Source organism: Camelina sativa, chromosome 5 (assembly GCF_030686135.1).
Source record: "Camelina sativa cultivar CO46 ecotype springtype chromosome 5, ASM3068613v1".
NCBI classification, from domain to species: domain Eukaryota; kingdom Viridiplantae; phylum Streptophyta; class Magnoliopsida; order Brassicales; family Brassicaceae; genus Camelina; species Camelina sativa.
In genome coordinates, this window is record NC_141884.1 from 36,073,686 (window position 1) to 36,098,025 (window position 24,340).

A 24,340-nucleotide genomic window follows, 5' to 3' on the forward strand; every position below is an offset into this window, starting at 1 on the left:
CTATCTTCCAATAACGAGTATCTTCCAATAACGAGATGATCCTGCAAAGATAGCAAACTTGGATTGTAGAACTCCAAACACACGCTCAACATCTTTTCGGCATGCTTCTTGTTTTGCTGCAAACAATTTTTTCTTTGGACCGTCGGGATTACTTATAGTATGAACAATAGTTAACCATTTTGGGTAAATACCATCAGCTAAATAATAACAAATAGTATATTTGTTTCCCTTAATGATGTAATTTGCAGGAGGAGCGGTACCTTGAGCAAGCTTCGAAAATAAATTCGATGCCTTCAAAACATTGATGTCGTTGTTGCTCCCTGGCATACCAAAATATGCATGCCATATCCATAGATCATAATCAGCAACAGCTTCGAGAATGATTGTGGGAGATCCGCTACGACCTGCAAATTTCCCTGCCCATGCAGTTGGACAAAATTTCCACTTCCAATGCATACAATCTAGACTACCCAACATCCCAGGAAATCCACGTTGTTGCCCGATATTGAGAATTCTGGCAACGTCCTCTGCTGTTGGTGACCTGAGATACCACTCCGAAAACACTTCTATAATTGCACGACAAAATCACTTCATGCATTCAATTGTTGTAGACTCTCCTATTTTGATGTATTCGTCTGTGGCATCAGCAGGCATACCATATGCCAAAATTCGAATAGCAGCTGTGACTTTTTACAGGGTTGATAAGCCCATTCTACCAGATGCAACACGATGTTGATTAAAGTAGTTGTCATGTTCTTTAACATCATCAACAATATGAAGAAATAACCTTCTTGACATTTGGAACCGACGATGGAACTCTCTTTCACCATACACGTGATTATCAAAAAAGTAATCATTAAAGAAATTATGATGATCATTTTCTCTATCACGGTGTATAACTGTGTAACCAAGAATAGAGCCTCGATGACTTACGTGATTGCTTTCTTGAATCAGTTGGTGAATAAGTCGGTTGTTGTTGACTAATAAATTGACCACAATTTGATTTTCCCTCTCCATTGTCGCATTGTCTTCTATGAACCATTCATCAAACTCAGATGAATTGGGAGATGAAGACGAACTAAAAGATGGACATCCAAAATTAAACTTCATTTTTAACTAAGTGGTGATGTTGTGATATTTGTCTTTCATCTAGATGTATATTTGTATATAGATATTACTATTTTTAACTAGGATTTTCCATCTTTGTGTATAAATAATAGACTTCTAATGAATGATAATATCACAATTCGACTAACTCTCTTTCTAAATAAGAAACATGGAAAAAAAAAATAGAGGCTCATCATTCAATCAAAATGAAGATGAGTTGTTATGTCATGTATATCTAGAAATATCAGAAGATCCAATTGTAAGCAATAACTAGTCTAATGAAAAATTATGGGAAAGAATACACAAAAGGTACCAGGAGAAGAAAATGGAGGGTTGGAAAGCTAGAAGCATCAGATCTTTACAGAGTAGGATGACTAGCATTACATATGCTGTTAGTAATCTAAAGAGCTGCATCACCCAAGTGGAGAATATGCATCCAAGTGGTGCATCCAAATTTGACATTGTAAGTACAGTTCTTTTTTACTTAGTTTATAAATATTTTTTTAATGTAATTAACAAAACCTTATGTTTCGATACTATGTAGATGGAAAAAACTAAAAAGCTCTTGGTACAAAATGTAAAACTAAAGAAAATGTTTTAAATTTGACCATGTTTGGAATTTGATAAAGGATATCCCAAAGTTTACCGACAATGTCAACATTACTCCTAATACTCAGAGCGAGAACGTCGGCTCTCAAACATCACAATCTCCTAGATTATCTTCAGTTTTCAATTAATTTGAGTAGTGATGATGGTGGATCAAATTCTTCAGAGTGTCCCATTGGTTTGAAGAAAGCAAAACTCAAAAGGAAGATCTCTGAAGGTAATAATTCATCTGTTGACTCTTTGATTTCATCAAATGAAGAAAATCCTTAATTTCTTAAAAGAAAGTGCAGCAACTAGGCAAAAGAGTTATGAGTTAGTTCAATTACGTATGTAAAATGAAGCAAAAAAAAATTAGTTTTCAAAGAAATGAAGGAGAAAAATAAGTTTTTGTTAAAAAATTTAGACTATATCCCTAATAGTAATACCCGTGAGTTTTTCTGATCTGAACAAGCAAGAAAAAAAAAAAAGAAGAACATTCGATTAAACCACAATTCTATGGACAATATTTTGGAGATCTTGGAGGTTCAGGATCAATTTAGGTGATTATTATTATTGTTCTAGTATTTTAATTTGTGTCATATTTATGTGTTCATATAATTTTATTTCATTGTATTACTTTATTTTGTATTAAAAATGTTTAGTATCATATTTTGTTGTGTAATATTTGTTGTAATATTATGTAATTTTTATAAAATATTAATATTTTAATTTTATTTAAAACGTATTTAATTAATTTTATATGTAACAATTAGATTTATAATAATATATGTGAAATATTTTGAAGTGATAAAATTTTAGGACTAAAATGATAAAAAAAAATATAATTTATGAGATACATAAATCTAAGAACTGAAATGCAAAAGTAAAAGATGCAACTTCAAATTTGGAGTTTTGAACAGTGATAATTCAAATATAGAGTGTCACTATTCAAAATTTCAAATTATGAAGTATTGAAATATCTCTTAAAAGACATAAAACTTTAAATTTGAGGGGATAGAGCATCTATATAATAGTGGTTACATTAGTTACAATTATATAAGTCTAGTCTTTTACCCAAAAAAAATTATTTAAATAGAGTCAGGTCAGTTTCGAACCTAGTTTTAGATCGACTAGATGTACTAGACCTATATTTTACTCTTCATATTTGTTTTGTAGTATATATTTTGTAGTTGATTGAACAGATAAACCAAATCTCCTCCACATAATTTTGATAGAATGTTGTTACTAAGGGAATGTCATTACTAATTTTTTTCTTTTTGATAAAAAGCTTTCAATTGAAATGCATATAAAGTATTAGAAGGATTTGATCATTACACCATATAAAAAGTAGAAAAATAGGTGATGATACAATAAAGTAGATTCTTCCTAGGAGACAGATAGAGCTAGTAAAAGTTAATCCGCTAGCGGTTTTAAAATTGATTAACCTCGACCACCGCAGTCACTATGACCGCGCTTACCACTATTTCCTACCGTAGTCCATTGCATTCCTTGGGCTTTGTGTAGGCTTGATTGTCTTTCTTTCCTCCTAAGATTCATTGAGTTCATTAAGAGTATTCATCACCCACCTCATTACCATAAACTCCCATTTCGAAAGCAGCAAACTGATTGCTTCCTAAGACATTTTCCTGCACATTCTCATTTACCAATGATTGGTCATTACTAGCTAGTTAGAAACTTAATTATATGATTTTGATTTGCTAATTCTAGTTCGTAAAAATTCAGTGGAGTTTTTGATTGGATTGTCATATATACATGATGTACACAAATTACATATATGACAAAAAAAAAAAAGTTGAACCAAGATTTTCATCTAAATTTATGATCCTTATATGCAATTATCTATACATAATTTTAAGAAAGTTAAAAGCGTTTGATATAAAAAAAAAGAAACTATAGTACATATATGACGAAAAAAAGTTGAACCAAGAGAGAGTGATCAGAAATGCATAACGTACCGTAGATGCAAACCGGAGCAACTTATCCAAAGCAGTCGGCCAAAACTTGCGAGCAAAGAGAAAGCAAATTAAAGCCTCATCTTACCCTCATCATGTTGCTCACAGTATTCATTGTCACCACCAACACTCTTCGTCCTTTGCCCCTTCAAGAACTCCATATTCACCTCCGACTCACCAAACAATCTCGGGTGAGCCCTACGCTTGCCCCAGTCAGTCCACGTAAGCATCCTGTTTGCGTAACGCGACCCGAGGCTCGGCCTCCTGTTGAGTAGTGTCGGTATATAGTGCTCATTAAGGCAGCGAGAGTAAGTTTTAAAGATTGGCCAGTAGAATGTGTCGGAGACGACCTCTATGGCCATAGTATTAGAATTGGTAAAACTCCTTGGAGTGTTCTCTTATTAGGGACTCATATATATAGCTTTACAATGTATCCTAGGGTTTATATACAAGGGTAAAATATGAAATATGAAATTTACAAGGCTTTATATGTGGCCGGAGTCTATTAAGTGGCACACCACCGTCCGTACAACCGTACGGACGTCCGTACAATCAAGAGGATGGGCTGTCCGTACAACCGAGAGTCTCACGAGTCCGGTCCATTAAGGAGAGCCTCCAACGGTCGCATATCCTCGAGAACCTTCTATGAAGAGCCGTTGGGCAAGTTGCACAAGTGGGAAGTCAATGACAGATCACATGTTGAGTTAAGGAGATGTCGCTTTCTCTATGTATATGTGTGCATAGTATCCTAGAGAGAATATACCATTTGTAACTCTCTATAAATGTATTGTAAGTATGATCTAAATAAAGTAAGAAAAGAGTTTATCTCTGTTTCTCCAACACTCCCTCTCAATTGCTCACTCTTCTCACTCTCTTCACACTCTATACGATTTCAAACTATTGGTTAAACACACAAATCATTCTTCTTTAATTATTTCATGGTATCAGAGCAGATTGTTCCTGTTTCTTGACTCCATTTCCATCATCATCTTCCGCATCAACTCTATTTTGTTCTCTAAATCTTTGTTCTTAAAAACTCTCTTTCTATTAACCGTTGGACAAACACTACAACCAACGATTTTTCCATGGAAAACACCAAAACCATGATTGTTCCGGTTACTCTCAAGGGAGAGAACTACTTACTGTGGGCTAGGACCACGAAGACAGCCCTATGTGGCCGAGGACTTTGGTCCCATGTTGAAACGAGCGAAGCTCCAAGTGGTGAGACCACCAAAGACTGCAAGGATCTTGTCGCGGATGAAAGAAACAAGTGGTTTCAAGAAGATCAAAGAGTTCTAGCCATTATTCAAAACTCCCTAGATGCTCCTATCCTTGAAGCTTACTCCTATTGTGAAACCGAAAAGGACTTGTGGGACACTCTCAAGAATATCTTTGGGAATGTTACCAATGTGAACCGAATCTTTGAGATTAAGAGAGCCATCAACAATCTCAACCAAGAAGACATGGAGTTCATTAAGCACTTTGGGAAGTTTAGGTCCCTTTGGGCTGAACTAGAGATGCTTCAACCGGCGACAATAGATCCGGCCATCTTGAACGAGAGGCGTGAACAAGATAAGGTGTTTGGCTTACTCTTGACTTTAAACCCTTCCTACAACGACCTTATCAAGCATATCTTGCGATCTGACAAGCTCCCTAGCCTCGACGACGTATGCAACCAAATTCAAAAGGAACATGGTTCCATGGGGCTATTTGGAGGCAAGGGGGAGCTAGTGACCGCCAACAAGGCAGAGGCAGCCTCCGCAAACAGAAGCTTCTACAAGCATGATGACAAGAACATACCATTTTGCAAGCATTGTAAGAAGGCTGGCCATTTCAAGAGTCGCTGCTGGATTCTCCACCCTCACCTCCGCATAAACCGTGGAGGAACAAGCCGAGGTGGACCAAGGGCTCACCAGGCAAACATGATAGGAGAGGCGACTACCTCGACACCAAGTGGCCAAGCTCTTGAGGGGAATGGAGCGGCATTAGCGGCGTCTTCGGAGCTGGTGAGGAAGTCGGACCTTGACGCTCTCATCAAAGCCCTCAAAGAGACGTCCGGTAACTCTAACCTTGCCTCAAACTCCTCTAAACCTCTTATCATTGATTCTGGAGCTTCACATCACATGATTAGTGACTCTAGGTTGATTAGTGAAATTGAACCCGCAAATGGTAGTGTAGTTATTGCTAATGGTGATAAAGTTCTGGTTAAAAGCATTGGTAACTTGAAACTATTTAACAAAAGCACTAAAGCCTTTTTCATGCCTACCTTCACTTCAAATTTATTATCAGTTAAGAGAGCTACCAATGATTTAAATTATTATGCTATATTCGGTCTTAATATGTTCATTTTCAGGATATTGACACAAGTAAAGTCCTCGGCCAAGGAACATCGAAAGACGACCTCTATGTGCTTGAGGATTTGAACTTAGCTCCTTCTAGTTCCTCTTGTTTTAGTTCAATTATTGTTAAGGCTAATAGTGCTATTTGGCATGCTAGACTAGGACATCCTCACTTTAGGGCATTAGAACTTATGTTTCCTAATATGTCTTTTAAGAATGAAAATTGTGAGGCTTGCATCCTTGGTAAACATTGCAAATCTGTTTTTCCTAAGTCTATTACTATTTATGAGAATTGTTTTGATTTGGTTCATTATGATGTTTGGACATCTCCTTGCTTATCTAGAGAAAATCAAAAATATTTTGTTACTTTTATTGATGAAAAATCAAAATATACTTGGTTGACTTTACTTCCTTCTAAGGATAGAGTTCTTGAGGCTTTTACTAACTTTCAAAATTATGTTACTAACCACTACAATGCAAAGATTAAAATTTTGAGATCAGATAATGGTGGAGAGTACACAAGCCATGCCTTTAAACAACATCTAGCCAAACATGGGATCATTCACCAAACTAGTTGTCCATACACACCAATACAAAATGGAGTTGCTGAGAAGAAGAACAGGCATCTCATGGAGGTAGTAAGGTCTATGATGTTTCACACAAGGGTTCCAAAGCGTTTTTGGGGAGATGCCGTACTCGCAGCCTGTTATCTTATCAACCGCACACCAACGAAGATCCTTAACGACATATCACCATTTGAGGTATTAAACAAGGAAAAACCTATATTTGATCATTTAAGGGTGTTTGGTTGTGTTTGCTATGTGTTGCGACCAGGTGAACTCCGAGACAAGCTTGATGCCAAGAGCGTTAAAAGCATGTTTATCGGTAATTCCACTACACAAAAAGGGTATAAGTGCTATGAGCCGGAGACAAGGAGAGTCCTAGTATCTCGTGATGTCAAGTTTGTGGAGTCACAAGGATTCTATGATGAGAAAAACTGGGACGAGCTTTGCAATCTATTGACCTCACCATCCGACCGGACGCGGAACCTACGTGTTATCCTTGAGCGGCTAGGCATCAAGAATGATCGGGTCACCAACGAACCAGCTGGGTCAACATCACAAACACACTAAGCCACCTATAGAAAGAAGCTCCAAGGAATCTAACACTCAACCCGCTCCGACGGATCAATTAAATCATGAAGAGACTCACTTGGAGAATCTTGATGATGTGGATCATCCGGAAGAAACCATTGAATCGCATGACGATGAAGCTGAAGAAGATGATCCTGAGGACAATGATCATGAGGAGGTCATTCCACTAAGACATAGCCAACGCCTGGCCGTACCACCATTACGACGCAGCCAACGTATTGCCTCGCAGCACAATTGGGTTTACTACAACAACATAGTCGTTGCACACCCTATTCAAGCCGTGTGTTCTCTTGCTCATTTTCCTAAGGATCATCAAGTCTTTCTTGGCCATATTGACAAAAACTGGATTCCATAGACATATGATGAGGCTAAGAACCATAAGGTATGGCGAGAAGCGGTCGAAGCCGAGAACACGGCCATGGTTCAAAACCACACATGGGACGAAGCCGAGTTACCCAAGGGCAAGAAGGCTGTAACGTTACGATAAATCTTCACTATCAAGTATAAAAGTAATGGGGAGATCAAACGCTATAAAGCGCGTCTTGTAGCTCGAGGATTCACGTAAACGTATGGGGAGGACTATCTTGATACGTTTGCTCTGGTGGCTAAGCTTCATACTGTTCGAGTGGTTCTCTCTCTCGCCACAAACCTCGATTGGGAGCTGTGGCAAATGGATGTTTAGAACGCTTTCTTGCAAGCAGAGTTTGAAAACAAAGTATATATGCGGCCACCACCGGGCTTAGAAGACACCATTGGTCCGGGAAAGGTTTTAAAACTCAACAAAGCGATCTATGGTTTGAAACAATCTCCAAGGGCATGGTACCATAAGCTAAGCACCACACTTCTTGACAAAGGATTTCGCATATCCGAGGCTGACCACACCCTATTCACATTACCAAGCAACAAAGGTATAGTGGTCATTCTAGTGTATGTTGATGATATCATCATCACTGGAAGTGACACGGTAGGTATTCAAGAGACTAAAACCTTCTTGAAATCAGTCTTTGACATAAAAGATCTTGGAGAATTGAAATATTTCCTTGGGATAGAAGTATATAGATCGGATGAAGGTTTATTCTTGTCACAAAGGAAATATGCGCTTGACTTGTTGAGTGAGACAGGTAAATTAGGATCAAAGGCAGTGTCAACACCTCTTGAAGAGAACTACAAGGCTGGAGGACAGGGGGAGCTCAATACAGCTCCATTCAAGGACGTTAGCCTCTACCGGCGCCTAGTAGGTAAGCTTATCTACTTGACCATCACACGGCCTAACATTTGCTTTGCTGTGAACCAGGCAAGCCAGCATATGAAGAATCCGACGATCCATCACTGGAACATGGTAACTCAAATCCTCAAATACATCAAAGGCTCGCCGGGACAAGGCATTTGGATGGGGCGCAACAAGAACACCGAACTAGTAGGCTATTGCGATGCTGACTATGTCGGAGATCGTGGAGACCGCCGCTCTATCACAGGCTACTGCATGTTCCTTGGAGGGAACTTGGTCACTTGGAAGATCAAGAAGAAAAAGGTCGTATCGCTTTCAAGTGTCGAATCCGAATATAAAGCTATGAGGAAACTTACAACGGAACTGATGTGGCTCAAGGCTCTTCTCAAGGATCTTGGAATTGAGTTGACAAAGCCAATCACAATGCATTGTGATAATGAAGCCGCCATTCATATCGCAACCAATTCGGTGTTTCATGAGAGAACCAAGCATATTGAAGTGGATTGTCATAAGGTTCAAGAGCAAATCAAACTTGGAGTTGTCCTACCGTGTCATACCGACAGCAAGGAACAACTTGCTGACATTCTCACCAAAGCAGCAAGTCCACAAGTGTGTGAATACATTCACTCGAAACTTGGTCTCATGGACCTCACTCGGCCATGAGTTCCTTGCTTGGCACCTACACTCTATTTCCCTTATGTATAGTTTTTCCCAAGAGGTTTTCTATACTAAGGTTTTCAATGAGGTGGGTGCCTATGTTGTCAAGCTTGACAAATATCTTAAGTCAAGCTTGAGGGGGAGTATGAAGTGGCACACCACCGTCCGTACAACCGTACGGACTTCCGTACAATCAAGAGGATGGGCCGTCCGTACAACCGAGAGTCTCACGAGTCCGGTCCATTAAGGAGAGCCCCCAACGGTCGCATATCCTTGAGAACCTTCTATGGAGAGCCGTTGGGCAAGTTGCACAAGTGGGAAGTCAATGAGAGATCACATGTTGAGTTAAGGAGACGTCGCTTTCTCCATGTATATGTGTGCATAGTATCCTAGAGAGAATATACCATTTGTAACTCTCTATAAATGAATTGTAAGTATGATCTAAATAAAGTAAGAAAATAGTTTATCTCTCTTTCTCCAACACTCCCTCTCAATCGCTCACTCTTCTCACTCTCTTCACACTCTATACGATTTCAAACTCTTGGTTAAACACACAAATCATTCTTCTTTAATTCTTTCAGAGTCTCCACCTCTTTCTGCTTCAGCTTCCGTGAAGCCTGGCGTGTGCGCTCTCTCTGTTCTTCCTCTCGGTCACGGCTCTCCTTCTCTGTGTCTCAATCCTCTTCCTCAGCTGCTCTCTCAGCTACCTTCTCAGCCTTTTCAGAGGCTGGTCTCTTCCCTCTTGCAACCACAGCTCTGCTCCTCAACCGTGACGTTTGGATCTCCTTCGGCTCTCCTCCACCACCATCAGAATTGACCTCCATAGGGTCGGTAACAGTTTTCTCGGACGTAGACAGGTCCCTACGTCGAGGAGATCGGCGAACAGCACTTGCCATCGGGCTTGGTGAGCGAACTCGGAGGTCTGCTTGATCGGTTGCTCGAGCACCGGGTCGGGTGATGGATCGGGTTGGAGAAGCGAAATATCCGGCCAACGGTTGGGAATGCGGAACTTCTCCTCTTCTTTGGGATTTACGAGGTTCGACTGCATCACCTCCAGTTCTTTCAGCGGCGGAGGTTGATCTGCTTCCCTTCTTTTGGTAGGTTTTCATCTTTGGTGCCATTGTCAAATCCTTGAAAGTAAAAATAGAGACTAAGCCGAGATCAATAGGGTTAGTCCACAAAGATCGAAAAACTCGACTTCTAGGTTGAGAGAGAAAGTTTGGAAAACAAAGAGTTTTAGGGTTTTGTGAAAATTTATGAAGTTGTGAGGTTGAGTCTCCTTAAATAGAGAGGGTTGTCTTCTTGGGCTTCTCCGAGAGTGGGCTAGGATTTGTGGAATTCGAACTCCATTCGCCACCCAAGTAGGAACACGATCAGGCGCGTCGGGTACGGATTCGGGTAGAGCCTTGGGTTCCCCCAAAATTTTCCTTTTTCACTTCTCTTTTTTTTTATATAAATATGTAAAAATCAAAAATAAGACAAAATAAGTAAATAAAATTAAAAATAAAAAAGGATACCTTTGGGACTTTCTCCCAGGTGAGCTTGTTTTAAGTCACTAAGCTTGACTCTTCATGCTCTTTAAGCATGGGTATTAGGAGGGAGAGGTTTTGGAATCCTCTCCATTGTAGCAGGCTGATTCAGTGGATTTTCCAAATCTTGTCCAGGTTCCACAGCAAATGTAGTGTTGATTTCTTCAAGATGCTTGACTTTTCTCTGCTTTGTCTTAGTGAAAAAAAGTTGACTATCACTGGTTGGCCTTTTAATTCCTTTCTTGACATCAAACTCCATCTTGAAATGATCCCCATGCTCAATTCTGATCTTGCCTTGTTTCACCTCAATCGTTGCTCCTACTGTTGCCAAGAATGGTCTCCCTATGATCAGTGGATCGTCTGGTTCCTTATCCATATCAAGGATCATAAAATCAGTAGGAGCTTCCACTCTTCCAATCCTGAGAAGCAAATTTTCCAGGATCCCAATCAGATGTCTGATTGTTCTATCAGCTAGAACCAAATACAGACTACTCGGATTAAAACTGCTGAAACCCATCTTGTTGGCAACTGACAGTGGCATGATGCTGACTGAAGCTCCCAGATCGCACAAGCAATTTTTGAAAATCCGAAGTCCTATCGAGCATGGCAAAGTAAAAGAGCCAGGATCCTCCAATTTCTCCTCGATTCGCAGCTCAGGATCTAAGCACACTCCACTCCTGAGAATTTCATACCCAATTTCCTTGACAGCTTCCTTAACCTCAATCTCCAGCTGAGCTGCCTCCTTGGTGATTTCCTCTTGAAGTTCGTGTGGTGGCAAGAGCTTAGGAGGTGGAGCTTTTTGCTTGGCCATACGCTCTGCAAGCGCCTCTAACTGGATGTCAAGAGCAGCATTGAACATTTCCTCTAGTTCCCCTTCTGCTGCTACAGGCAGTTGAGGTTGATCTTTCATCTGAACATCTACTCGATGTATCATCTGATCACCATCATCGGGTGAGTCATCGGGTTCTGCCTTGGGTGGTTCTTCGATTTGTGATTCTCGAACCAGTGCTCGATCATCAACTCGATCAGTCTCCTCGGGTGAAGGCTCGGGTTCATACTCGGATATGTAGTACTAGGACTCATTCATCCCATAATGATCCATATCCTCTCCATCTTGAACATCACTGTCCTCAGTGAGGTAATCCTCATAATCATCATCAAGGAAAATGGTCTGGGCAGTGGCATAATCCTTTGGGTTCTGAACAGCTTTTCCTGGAAGCTGGTTGATCTTTGGAGGTGGTTGGTCTTTGTAGTGGCCCTCTAGGTACCTCAGCTTAGTGTTGAGCGCATCATACTTGGCAGTCAAGTCATTGTATCCATAATCGATCTTGTTGCTCATCTCCTCAAACCATTTTGCGGTGTTCATAGCAGTTTATGCCTGATTTTGAATCATCTACTGAATTAGGCCACATAGGTCAGCTTCTTGGGATTGGTTCTGTGGGCCTTGTTGTTGTTGGAATCCATGTGGTGCAATGGGTTGGTGGTAATTTTCAGAGTACTGCTGCTTAGGAGCATAGTCTTGATTGTATTGGACAAAAGGCTTTTGTTGGACCTGGTTCCCTTGTACTGCTGATGGGTAGATTTGGTCCTGAGGATTGGCAACATTCGGGTTACGGTATGACAGATTCGGATTTGGCTTGTAGTTGTTGTACCCTTTGTTGTAACCTCCTTGGTTGTTAATGTAGTTCACATCCTCTAGCTGAGCATTCTCCCCATCTTGTTGTAAAAACTGCTCCTCCTCTGAGATTGCATGAACATGCTGCTGCTGGTTGAGGAGCCTATCTAGCTTGTCATTGAGGGCTTTCATTTGATAACCAAAACTTTAAATCTCTGAATAATTTGGTGAGTGCAGCATGATGATGACGCCCATTGATCATTTTAATCTGTAGTTCACAATCTCCTTCGAAAAGCAGCATTGTAGACCCATATCCACGGAACCATAGTAGTTGTAAACTCAATAGCAAAGCTTTTGCCTCTGCTTCCAAAGTTGAGGCAACAAAACTATCTCCTTCTAGTTCAGCTTTGGAAGCAGAGGCAAAAGCTTTGCTATTGAGTTTACAACTACTATGGTTCACCAAGATAGTTTCACAAGATCCATCCACCTGTGGTTTGTTGACTAATAGGATCATAAGCTGCATCAAAGTTACATTTAAGAGCAGGAAAACTTGGTGACGACCATAGTGATGTTTCTGAGGATAAATTTGGATTGTCATATCGCCTCATCGGTCTAATAGTCGATAGCCATTCATTTGTTTACCGTGGCTCCTTCACGAATGCCATCAAATACTAGAGTGTATCTAGCTTTCCAGATTCTCCAAAGCAACCAAAAAGGAGATAGAGCTTCAAAAGTATTAGTGTGTTGATTCAAAATATTTATATTATATTTAATATAATATATTGATTAGATGTTGACACGTGTCAAAAAATGTCTTTTTTATAAACATAGTAGAATATCTAATTATATTTACAGAACTTTACATGTTTATATTTTAAAATTTTTATTTTTCTAATTCAAAAAGATAAATTAACAAAAACAATATATTTTCCATTGTATGCTAATTATATTATATGTGTGTTCCCAATAAAATTTGACATGTATAAGCGAAAATGAAATTAATTAAGCATGTATATTAATCAATAAATAATGAATAACAAAGTTAAAAAGGAATAAAATAAGTTATTTAACACAATTTTAGTCGGATATAAATTGTATCTATCGTTGTAATATAAATTTATTTTGTAATTATTAAGCACACAAAACCTTGAAAGTATAATGAACTTAAAAAGAAAAAATTCAATACATGTGGATATTTTTGGATTTCCAAACTTTATGGATGTTAACTGATTTTTTTACTGATTATCTTTATTGTTAAATTTAAAATACTAACTGATATACATATTATCTCATATGATGCTCATATTATTTTTTTATTAATATTTTAACTCTAATTCATGAAGAAGTGAATTATGGTTTTACGATGAATAGATAGTTAAATGTAATTACTAAACTGAATGTGTAACGATGAAATTTATTTTAGATTAAAAAGTTTTCAAATATTAATATGTATCATTTTTTTAAAATTCATTTAAGAATATTAGTAATATTTTTTATGTTTGATTTTATAATTTTAACACATGTATTTTTGTAATGCATATGTTAAAACATAAGATCATTCGAAATAGATTATAATTTGTAGGAATGAATCTTTAGTTATTTGATGAGAATGTCTTCATATCTTTATATATGTTTTTATTTTATAAATTTCACTGATTTAAAATTGATTATGGCATGAGGTAAAATTAGTACTTATGAGATAACAATATAAAAAATATATCTGAAATAATGTTGATTTTGTTTTTTTTTTGCAAATTATATTTTGTTAATTTTTATTTGTATTTTCAATTCTTACTAAGATATAGTTTTGATATGATATATTAATTGTGTTTGATATAAAATATTTAGTTATATGCATTAAGATGAAATGTATATTATTATGATGATATAAATATTTAAATGGTACTTCCTGTCTTATAAGAGTGTTGGGCAAAAATACAAAGATTAATAAACAATAAATATTATGTCATTTATAAAACTTCAACCAATAGAAAAATATACTGCATAGTTCAAATAATCATAAATTGTTATATTAATAAAAATTGTAAATAGAAATTTGTGAAAATATAATAAAATAGAGCAAAAAAAGCATTAAAACTCTTATATAATGGAACTGAGAGGGTATTAAAATGAAATATGAGATGTTCATATTCAATATTAAAATGTTACAAGATAGAATCAAAAACATGTATATTACTACTTAATTATTCTCAATAATTTTTTTTAATTTTTACCCGCATAATAACGCGGGCCTTATCTAGTGTGATATATAATTTATATATGGCTTTACTTCATAAAATCAGTGTTGTTCATATTGTATTTGTTAAATTTATATTATTCTCTATACCAATGTATGGTACCTTTAAATGTGTCTCAGCTATAAAGAGTTTGAAACCAAGTCATATATCATTCTTGTAACAAGAAATTATTAATGAAATTAATTTCTCTAAACAATTATGGAGTGGTAAAACAGGAAATATAACTTTACTTTTCTTTTATTTCATTTAATTCAGGTTAAATTCTACAGTAATGAAAAATGAAATTAAGAATTCTAAAATAATGTAATTACATGTTAATTGGGCCAATAATCATAGAAATAAATTTTGTCTATGGAATAAAATCTGATGTATAACTAACCATTATAATATACAAAACGTGTCACAATTGATTATCAAGTATATTGGTGAAGTTTTGTTACAAAGTATTTGTTATTTTATTTATTGGAAAAATTACATCTTAAATTTTTAAAATGTCACTGAGTAACACTTTAAACCTCGAGAGAATTTCACTAACATTATAAACCTTTAAAATAATTTACTAATACGTTAAACTTTTAATATGATTTCACTAACACTTTAAACTTTAAAACTAACTTTCCTGTTTGCACCGCCGTAGAAAATTATAGAACGGTAATATCCGTCAACGCCAAAATAGTTAAATTATGTTGGTTTAATTTATATTTTTATTACTTTTAGTTTTTATAAAAAAAAGAGACATCCTTATCATAGACGAAAATTTTACGATGTATATTATAAATCTTTTTGATAGATGCATATCTACTGTATTACGTTTCAAACTGATTGACTTATCACTGGAAACCAATAAATTTTCTAAATATGTTATCGTTTTCAATTTTACGTTTATCAAATATTTTAACATTACCTCTCATTCTTTATTTTTTACTTTAATTCTTCTTCTCTTGTGATATAATATCTCATCAGAGGTTTATTATTGACGTAAGTAATGAATAACCATGATGAGGTTAGGGTTGGACGATAGTTTATGGTTAAATGGTGAATAGATGAAAAAGATGTAGTTTTTATTGTTTTTAAAAAAAAAATTAACCATAATAAATAGTAAATAAATTAAATTATTATTTAAATCAAACCAACATAACTTAACTATTTCATGTTGACGAATATTACTGTTCCATCATATTTTATGGCGATGCAAACAGGAAAGTTAGTTTTAAGATTAAAGTGTTAGTGAAATTCTCAAGGTTTGAAATGCTATTCAGTGACACTTTAAAAATTAAAAATATAATTTTTTTATTTTTTTTATTAGTTACACCGTTGGAGATAATATATTACAAAGTATTTAGAACATGCTAATTAGATTATATATAAAAAAATCACGGAAATTACTAATTTAGCAATTTTTCATAAACAAAGACGGTTCTCATAATATTTCTAGCACTATATGAAATAATTGTGCGGACCGTCACTTTTGTATTTGACCATGACTGATACTCTCCGCATAAGCAAATAAATCTCATAAATCAATTCAAAGCCACATAGATAACACAAATTTGGGATAGATAACATATAAATTTAAACAATTCACTTTGAAGGAAGACTATATATAAGCACGTAATTCATTTTAGTTAATATTTACCAGAAAAGATAATTAAAACTAATTAGGATGTTCCCAATAGAAAGCTGTATATACAGACTTACAGTGGAGCAAAGAACTGCATAATGTGTATTTGAATAAAAAAAAGTTTTTCCTAAAAGTGTTTGATTAATTTCCAGCAAATAATCAACTTCCCATTAATTAGTATCCTTCCCAAAATGAAAACAATCATTATTCTTAAATTTTAATTTGCATTTACCTTTTTATTTTTCCTTACAATGTTTGACTACTTTATATGTCTAGATATACCTATCTATATATCTTCATTTTCTTTATAGAAAACATTTACAGAAAAAAATCCTGAACTAAATTCATGAATGATATTAGAACATAGTAAACGAAATGCATGCATGATATTATAGATAATAAATCCATCGTTATCATCATCATCAAAAGTAAGACAAAAATAATACATATGGAAAAATATATTTCCTCATATAGTAGTCTTAGTTGGCATCAGCTTTTCTCCTTTTCACTCATAAAACTTGTGAATATAAATAGTTGAAATAGATGTGTTTTAGGTTCTTCATCCCTCATTTTTATTCTCTTGCATCTTCTCATTAATACAAAAGCATAAAACCTAATGATCATGCCATATTCAAAGCCCCAAGAATGTGGAGTTTCTAAGCGAGTCTTCCCACACATCTAATCGCACACATCGAAGCTTTTCACTCCAATCGCACCACAACACCTAATCGCACACATCGAAGCTTTTCACTCCAATCGCCATTTTCCCACCTTCTCTTCCCCAGCCGCCGCGTCACCCGCCAGCACCTTCCGCCACTTCCCGAACCAGCTCATGAACCGGAACCGTAACCCTAATCCTCCTAGTTTTCAGGCGAGGACTCATTTGGATTTCTACCGTAGGGGTTATTTAGATGATCAAGGGAACTTTCATAAAGGGTTTCCGCCGGCGCCGGCTATGACTCCGGACAGGAAATATAAGTTTTTGCTGCCGAAGCCTAAGATATCGAAGATGCCGAAGCTGATGGATCTTTTTCCGGAGGAGACGTCATTGGAATGCATCCGTACGCTGCCGCTTCTTTGCCAGCTGGAGCAACGGAGACCGGAGGAAACTGTGACGGAGAGCGGTGGAGCCAACCCGAGTTACATCGACTTGTCATTAAGGCTCTGACCTCTTTGGTAGTAGACTTGTGCGGTTAAATTAATAAAAATAAAACAAGAAAAATATGATTTTCGATTGGAGAAAATTAATTAGGATTTTATGATAAGTGTTATGTCTTTGTTGTTGTTGTTGTTGTTGTTGTTGTTGTTGTTATTTTAACAGTTCTTTGGACTGACTAGTGTATTATATGTGTGTTTCGTTTCGGATATTATTGTGTTTTTCATTTTGCATCATATATTTTTGTGATATCTTTTGATCATATGATTATTATGAGATTCATGACTAAATTGAGTAAGTGCGTACATGTATATATATTATTAGATTAAAGAAAAACTCACACGGGGAAACAACAAGTGTGTGTGCCACTTTTAACTATTTATGTGTGATCTTAAGATCATATGCCACTTTTAATTTGGGGCTTTCTCTGCCACTTTCAAAAGTTCGTTTGCAAGAGTAATTAGTTATTGCATTTCATAAATCATAACTAATTAGGAACCTAACATGTTTTTATCGTATATTAGACCCATTTATAACATTTATACCCCTTGGCCATTTTTTTTTTTTTTGGTGAGAATACTCCTTGGCCATTTCAGAAGAGAGAAGACTGTGATTTGATTTAACAGATTTGGACGCTGATTTGATGTGGGCATTCATTTATATGCATTCGAATATAAAATCTTATTTTTTGGGTCTGTAATATTATTGATAAAATAATATATACATTGAAGAGTTAACAATCCGAATTAGTAAAAAATATTATAAATAATTAATATATGAAAGCTAACTTTTAAATTGAAATAAAGTAAAGATGAATTGATAATAATTAATTTGAATAAATGACGCCATATATTATCTTCTTATAATTACATGGATACTACAATTGCTTTGATATATTACTTTTGGAAAAAAATAATTAGGTACCAGTGTAATATACCAAGTCATTATAGTTTTTAATGAGTCTATTAAATATCATGATATCTAAACTTGATGAATTTTAAATAAAATGCAGATGAAATTACTTCCTTTAGAGTTTAGACTATTATATCATTCAAGTTTTCAGTTTCTTTTTTAAGTATAATTAAGTCAACTTTATAATATATCAAAAAGATTTGTCAATACATCTATCAGAAAAGAAAAAAAAAAGTAAAAATATATATCATTTAAATGAAATGTCTGGATAATTCAGCCAATTATATAGTGCCACATGTGTCAAAGTAATAATAGTGATATTTAGAATGTAATGATTACATCAGATAGGGAAAAATGTTTTTCTTTTTGAAAATTTAGATTAACTTTTGGACTATTATAAATAGACAATTAACATAAAAATGAGACAATATATTTGGAAGATTAATTTCAATTTGGAGAAATATCGTAAAGTAATTACATATGGAACAACCAAAGTATATAGCTTAACAGATTAGAAAATAGCAGATGGTCAAGAGGCTACAGATTGGATTGATAAAGATATCTTAGCAAGTCTGAGTTTAATAGTTTCATGCAATCTATCTTATACCTCAGCGTAATTTTAATGTACCCGTATTAAGGCTTCTTGACAAAAGCAATGTTGTTGTTATTAACAAGTTTTGTCAACTGCGATTATGCAAATAACTTTTGTGTGAGTGGAGTGGTCTTGTCTCCTTCCTCTCGGCCCGTAAAAACCTCTCGTCGACTAGTTTTTTCCATCAAGTAATTCATAATTGCAATGTAGTCTAATCAAGATTATCAAAATTGTAGTATATAAAGCTCGATGTCAAAGTTACTCATTAACAAGATTGTGACACGTATCAATTGTATCATTCAGATGTTGACACATGTCAACTTTAAATTTATTAAAATTTTAAAAGATACAAATGTAAAAGTTCAAAACGTACTATAAAAAAAGTTTTATATAAAAGTAAAATAGAGAAAAGAAAACTTAATTATATTTAAAATCTATTAAAGAAAAGAAACTTTTGTAAACTTCCAAATGTCAAACAAATTTTTTGTTTTTAACAGTTTTAAAAATATTAAAAGGCAATTATAAGAAAATTATAAAACTTAAACAGCTTTAAAATTTAGAAAAGATCATTACAAGGAAATTATATATATATATATAATTATAATTTTGTTTACTTATTTTAATTTTAAGTTGCTAATTTTACAAGAAAAATTATTACTTTTTATATAAGATAAAAAATGATTTTTTAAATTATACAATTAGTTACTGTTTCAAAAAAAAATGTAAATATCCCTTTTACATAAAGAAAAAGATTGTTGAAGTAAAAAAAAAAATCGTCTCATAATTTTTTCACTAATCAAATAATTCATTCAAAAAGACTGCTATTGTAATATATAAGATAGGAGTATATAAGATTAACGTATGTTTTTTTGTAACTATAAAAATGTTCAATTGAAGAGACATATAATAGGTTATTTAATGTGTTCATAAAGACAATTTGTTGGTAGTAGTAAAGACTAAAGAGTGTATTTTAACAGTAAAATATATTTGTATGTTAAAATACACTTTTAGTGGTAATGTAGATAGTAGATTTGTAAATAAATATACATTAGTGTATTATAGCAAAAAAAAAACAACTATTTTCTAATACTGAAAGTTTATCTCTTTACCTTTTTTTATACATTGTTTTTACTTACCAAAAGAATTAAATATATATTTTTTGCTAAATTGAATTTTATTTTAATAATTGTGAACTCATCTACAACTATTTTCTTTAACTACTAGTGTATTTTTTTTTGTCATCTGAAATATATTAAAAAGGAACGAAGGTGGGATACAAGGTAAGATACGCCGGCAGGACTTTAACCTTCAGAAACTAAGCCGACGAGACTTTATCCCTCCGGAAAACAATCCAGCGAGGCTTAAAGCTCTTGAAAACTAAGCCCCAAACTCGGGGAGACAAACAAGGAAATAACCAGATCTAAATAGGATAGTAGATTTTACACAAAGAAACCAATCTTCTTTTTGCCCGAAAAAACCAAAATCACTAGAACTAGAAGGCTAAGGACACCGGAGCTGACCACTACCTTGAAAGGTTACAAACATCTTGCCTCGATCACTTGGTGATTTAGAGTTTTCAGAAGAGAAACCTTGGGAAATCTTGAGGGGTTTGACGGTAGAACCTCAACCAAGCATTCAGAGATTCAGAGATTGTCTGTGACAACCCGTCCTGTTGACCCCACTAGCCCACCGCTAGCTTGCCCCCATAGGCCCGAAGCTGGTCCTGCAGGGCATCGATCCTAACCCCTCACTGGGCAAATGGAACTATTCATCCAAATCCACAGTAGGTTATTGGTGCGCCAGGCGTTCCTCGAACCCTGGTCCCCACCCTTTAACAACCTTCCCACAGGACAAGTTGCCATCAATTGGTGGCAACTTGTCCTGTGGGAAGGTTGTTAAAGGGTGAGGACCAGGGTTCGAGGAACGCCTGGCGCACCAATAACCTACTGGTGGATGTGGATTTCCACAGTGATGGGTTAGGATCGATGCCCTGCAGGGCCAGCTTGGAGTCTGTTGGGACGGCTAGCGGTGGGCTAGTGGGGTCCACGGATGGTCCATTGGGGCAGCTAGCGGTGGGCTAGTGGGGTCCGCGGGACGGGTTGTCACATAAAAATTGATCTCAATTGGTGGCAACTTGTCCTGTGGGAAGGTTGTTAAAGGGTGAGGATCAGGGTTCGAGGAACGCCTGGCGCACCAATAACCTACTGGTGGATGTGGATTTCCACAGTGATGGGTTAGGATCGATGCCCTGCAGGGCCAGCTTGGAGTCCGTTGGGACGGCTAGCGGTGGGCTAGTGGGGTCCACGGACGGTCCGTTGGGGCAACTAGCGGTGGGCTAGTGGGGTCCACGGGACGGGTTGTCACACCGTCGGAAACGCCATGGTCAGATATGTCAACTAAGTGACCTGAACCAGTAAGAAGAACTCAAACCTAGGCGGACCTTGGCCTAGATCCGATTTATTGAAGCTGTGTGAGGAAACCCAAAACAATATGTCGCCGAAACCAAATCACCACCACACTGACTGTGAGTGGCTTAGAGCCATTGCGGTTTAGGTCATAGAAAGCTCAGGCAAAGAAAATAACTGAAACCTGCAACAAGATCAAACAACCCAAATCCTAAATCTAAAAAGATAAAAGCTGAAAAAATCAGAGATCTCTCCACAAAATAAAGTAGAACTAGAAAACTAAGCAAACAACAAAAGCCGAACCGACGCCATGGCCGCGGTGGCCCACATGCGGGTGTCAGAGAAAAAGACCTAAAGCGGCGGCGAGTTCTTGAAGAAGAGAGAAGGGAGAGGAAATTTTAAGAGAGAGAAAGCCAAAAAGAGCAACAAATCTATAAATTGTAATTTATGTGACCAACTAAAAGTGTATCTATTTACTTTTTTTTTTTAACCAAAAAATAAATTAAAAGGAAATTACTCGGTTAGTTGTCCAAGCCAGAAGGAAGGGGTTTACAAAAGAAAGTTCAGAGATAAGAGAACACGAAGCACAGACAAGACAATTCGCCTTCGTATTTGATGCACGCAAGATTCAAGAGATGGAGAATAGCGGGAAGAACTCCAGCGAGTTAAACTCATCGAGCAGGTTGGAGAATGACAGCCAATATTCAGGGGACTGCACCATAGTGAGTAACTCAGCACAATCAGTCTTGAAATGTTGACAAGCGATCACAGCACGTATCCGCTCTGTGGCCCACAAAAACGCTTCTAACTCCAAATGCAATGGGAGGGGCTCCGTCTTAGACACTTGACCCCCAACAACAAGTTTCGCTCCTAAACAACGCAACACCGCCATCTCAATCCTGAATGCAGATTGGTTGCTTTCCAAGAACCATCAATCTGACAATGAGGTGAAGAAACATGGACATCCGAAGACGGAGATGGAGCTAACATGACCGCCGTAAAAGAGAGGTCATATTCCCAGGCTAACTTATCGTCCAAAGCCTGAGCAATTAAATCATTCGTCTCGATCTCTAAACCTTGAAAAGCTTTTTAATTTATGGTCTTCCAGATTGCCCATAAAATCCATGGTAATTGAAGAAGTTGATCATTGTAACGCCCGTGTCCCGAGAAAATATGAAATATTGAAGTTTATATCGAGAATTGGAGTGGATTCGGTTTAGTTGGCGGTTGGTTTACTAAGCTGGTCAATTTATTAATTAAATCAAAGGATGGTTTAATTAAATTCTAGTTTAGGTAAATCTCGGTTTAATTTAATTAAACCCAAAAACCCCTTTTGTTAATTAGAGGACGCCTCCTTCCTCTTATTTTTGTGAATGACTGAAAGAAAAAAAGAGAAGAAGTGCTTATTCACGTGTGAGAAGAAGAGAAGGGAGACCAAACTTGATTTTGGTGTTCAAAGCAAAAGGGGGCAGAATTGTTAGGGTTTGGAAGGAAAAAGTTTTGACATATCAAATCGTTGTCAAACGTAATGAAATTTGGTACGTTTATTCACAAGTCTTTAATCGTCATTCTACTTTTTACAGAAATGGATTTAGATTTAAACTCGATTAGTTATCTGCAGTTTCGTGAGACATGTTTTCTCATACGCGAATTGGGACCATCGGGATTGTAACTGAGATCGTGGTCTCATCTGGTTTCTGATCGGCACGAGATTTTGTGGAAAGCTTTTTTACTTCCAGGGCTAGCTGTTCACCGGAGGGATTTAATAGTTAACGGACGTTTCTAGACTGTTTCAGGCGCGTGGAGAGTCTCTCCTAGTTATATTTGTTGTTAGAATCACTTGTTAAGGTGAGTGTGTGACTATGAGCTTATCTAAGCAATTAGTTTGTATAACTTGTTTTGTGTGAAGTTGTGTAGGTGTGATGAATGTGTTATTGGATGTTCTGTTCAATGGCCGGTTTGTTATGTTTTATTTGTGGTTGTACTCTTCATTTGCTTGTGTGTATAGCTCGTAGATGGGAGGATCGTCTCACTGGGTATTTCTGGTAATACTCACGCATCTCATTGTGTTTGTGGTGCAGGTAATGTGTAGCGTGGAATCATGGCGATGAGGAGGAGGATGATCTAGGGTCTCGTTTGTATGATGTTGGTTATATTATTTATGTTGGAACCTTGGTTGGAGTTATGTTAGGTTGCTGGATAGATTGGATAGGAATGTTATTGTATTGATGATGTATCGTTTCTGTATTATTGGTATGTTTCCGCTGTGCATATTGGTTGTTATTGGTTTAATGAGGAATTGTGGTTTGGGTGGTTTAATTAAGTAGTATGGGATGCTTAATTATATGTTGTATTTTTTTTTAAGGAAAACGGGTCAGGTCGTTTCAATTTGGTATCAGAGCCTTTACGGTTCTAGGATGGTTAGAGCGGTTAGGAATTTAATTGGGTGAATTATTTTCCTGTTGCTTGATACATGTTGTTGTGAGATGGAAATTGATTATGAGTAGTTAGTCAATTTGTTTGAGGTATGGAGTCCTAGTATCATCCTCTTCGAGCCTTCAATGAGATTCCACAGTAAGTGATTTTGTGTGATGTTATTTGTGTAGTGTTTGTAGCTTCTGTGCGGAAGATGCGGTGGGCTATTGAAAATTGTTGGAAAGTGGTCGATCACGCCGGTATCAGGAAATACCGTTGACGGTGATTGGTGGGAGTGGATGCTTTGCAAATGAAGTTCTGTTGGATTTTTGACTCGTGTGTCGTGTGGAAAGGAAATAGCTCGGGAATTCTATAAATGGAAAGTTTCCATAAATAGAAGGTTGCTATAAATGGAAAGTTTTCATAAATAGAAGGTTACTATAAATGGAATGTTTTTAAAAATGGAAAGTTTTTATCGGAGTTAGAACTTTGCTATTTTGGAAAAGTGTATGGGAACTACCTTGAGTGTAGGGTGTTCCAGTGTGACCGGATGGTGGTCATGGTGGTATTTGGAAAGAAGTAGATGAAGGTTAGTTAGACATTGCGTTGTTTTACGTGGACCGTGGAAGTGTCGGGAAGTGCTTAGAGACGTCAAGGCTTGTTTGCTCTAGGAACGGTGGGTTCTGAACAACTCATAAGGAGATGGTGGTTCTCCTGAGGGGATGGTGGTTCTCCTGAGGGGATGGTGGTTCCCCTGTTTACCGATAGCTTGAGGGGTGGTGGGCCCTGAGAGC

General features: G+C 36.5%; 2 pseudogenes across 1 annotated transcript; both read left to right on the top strand.

Annotated features, from left to right (window-relative positions):
• The first annotated feature begins 1,477 nt into the window (after window positions 1-1,477).
• On the top strand, window positions 1,478-2,256 carry LOC147944803 (uncharacterized; annotated as a pseudogene).
• A 14,368-nt stretch (window positions 2,257-16,624) lies between these two features.
• Window positions 16,625-17,431, top strand: LOC109132937 (uncharacterized; annotated as a pseudogene). The gene has a single exon (XR_015558554.1). The product of XR_015558554.1 is annotated as an uncharacterized LOC109132937 (transcript).
• Window positions 17,432-24,340: the final 6,909 nt, after the last annotated feature.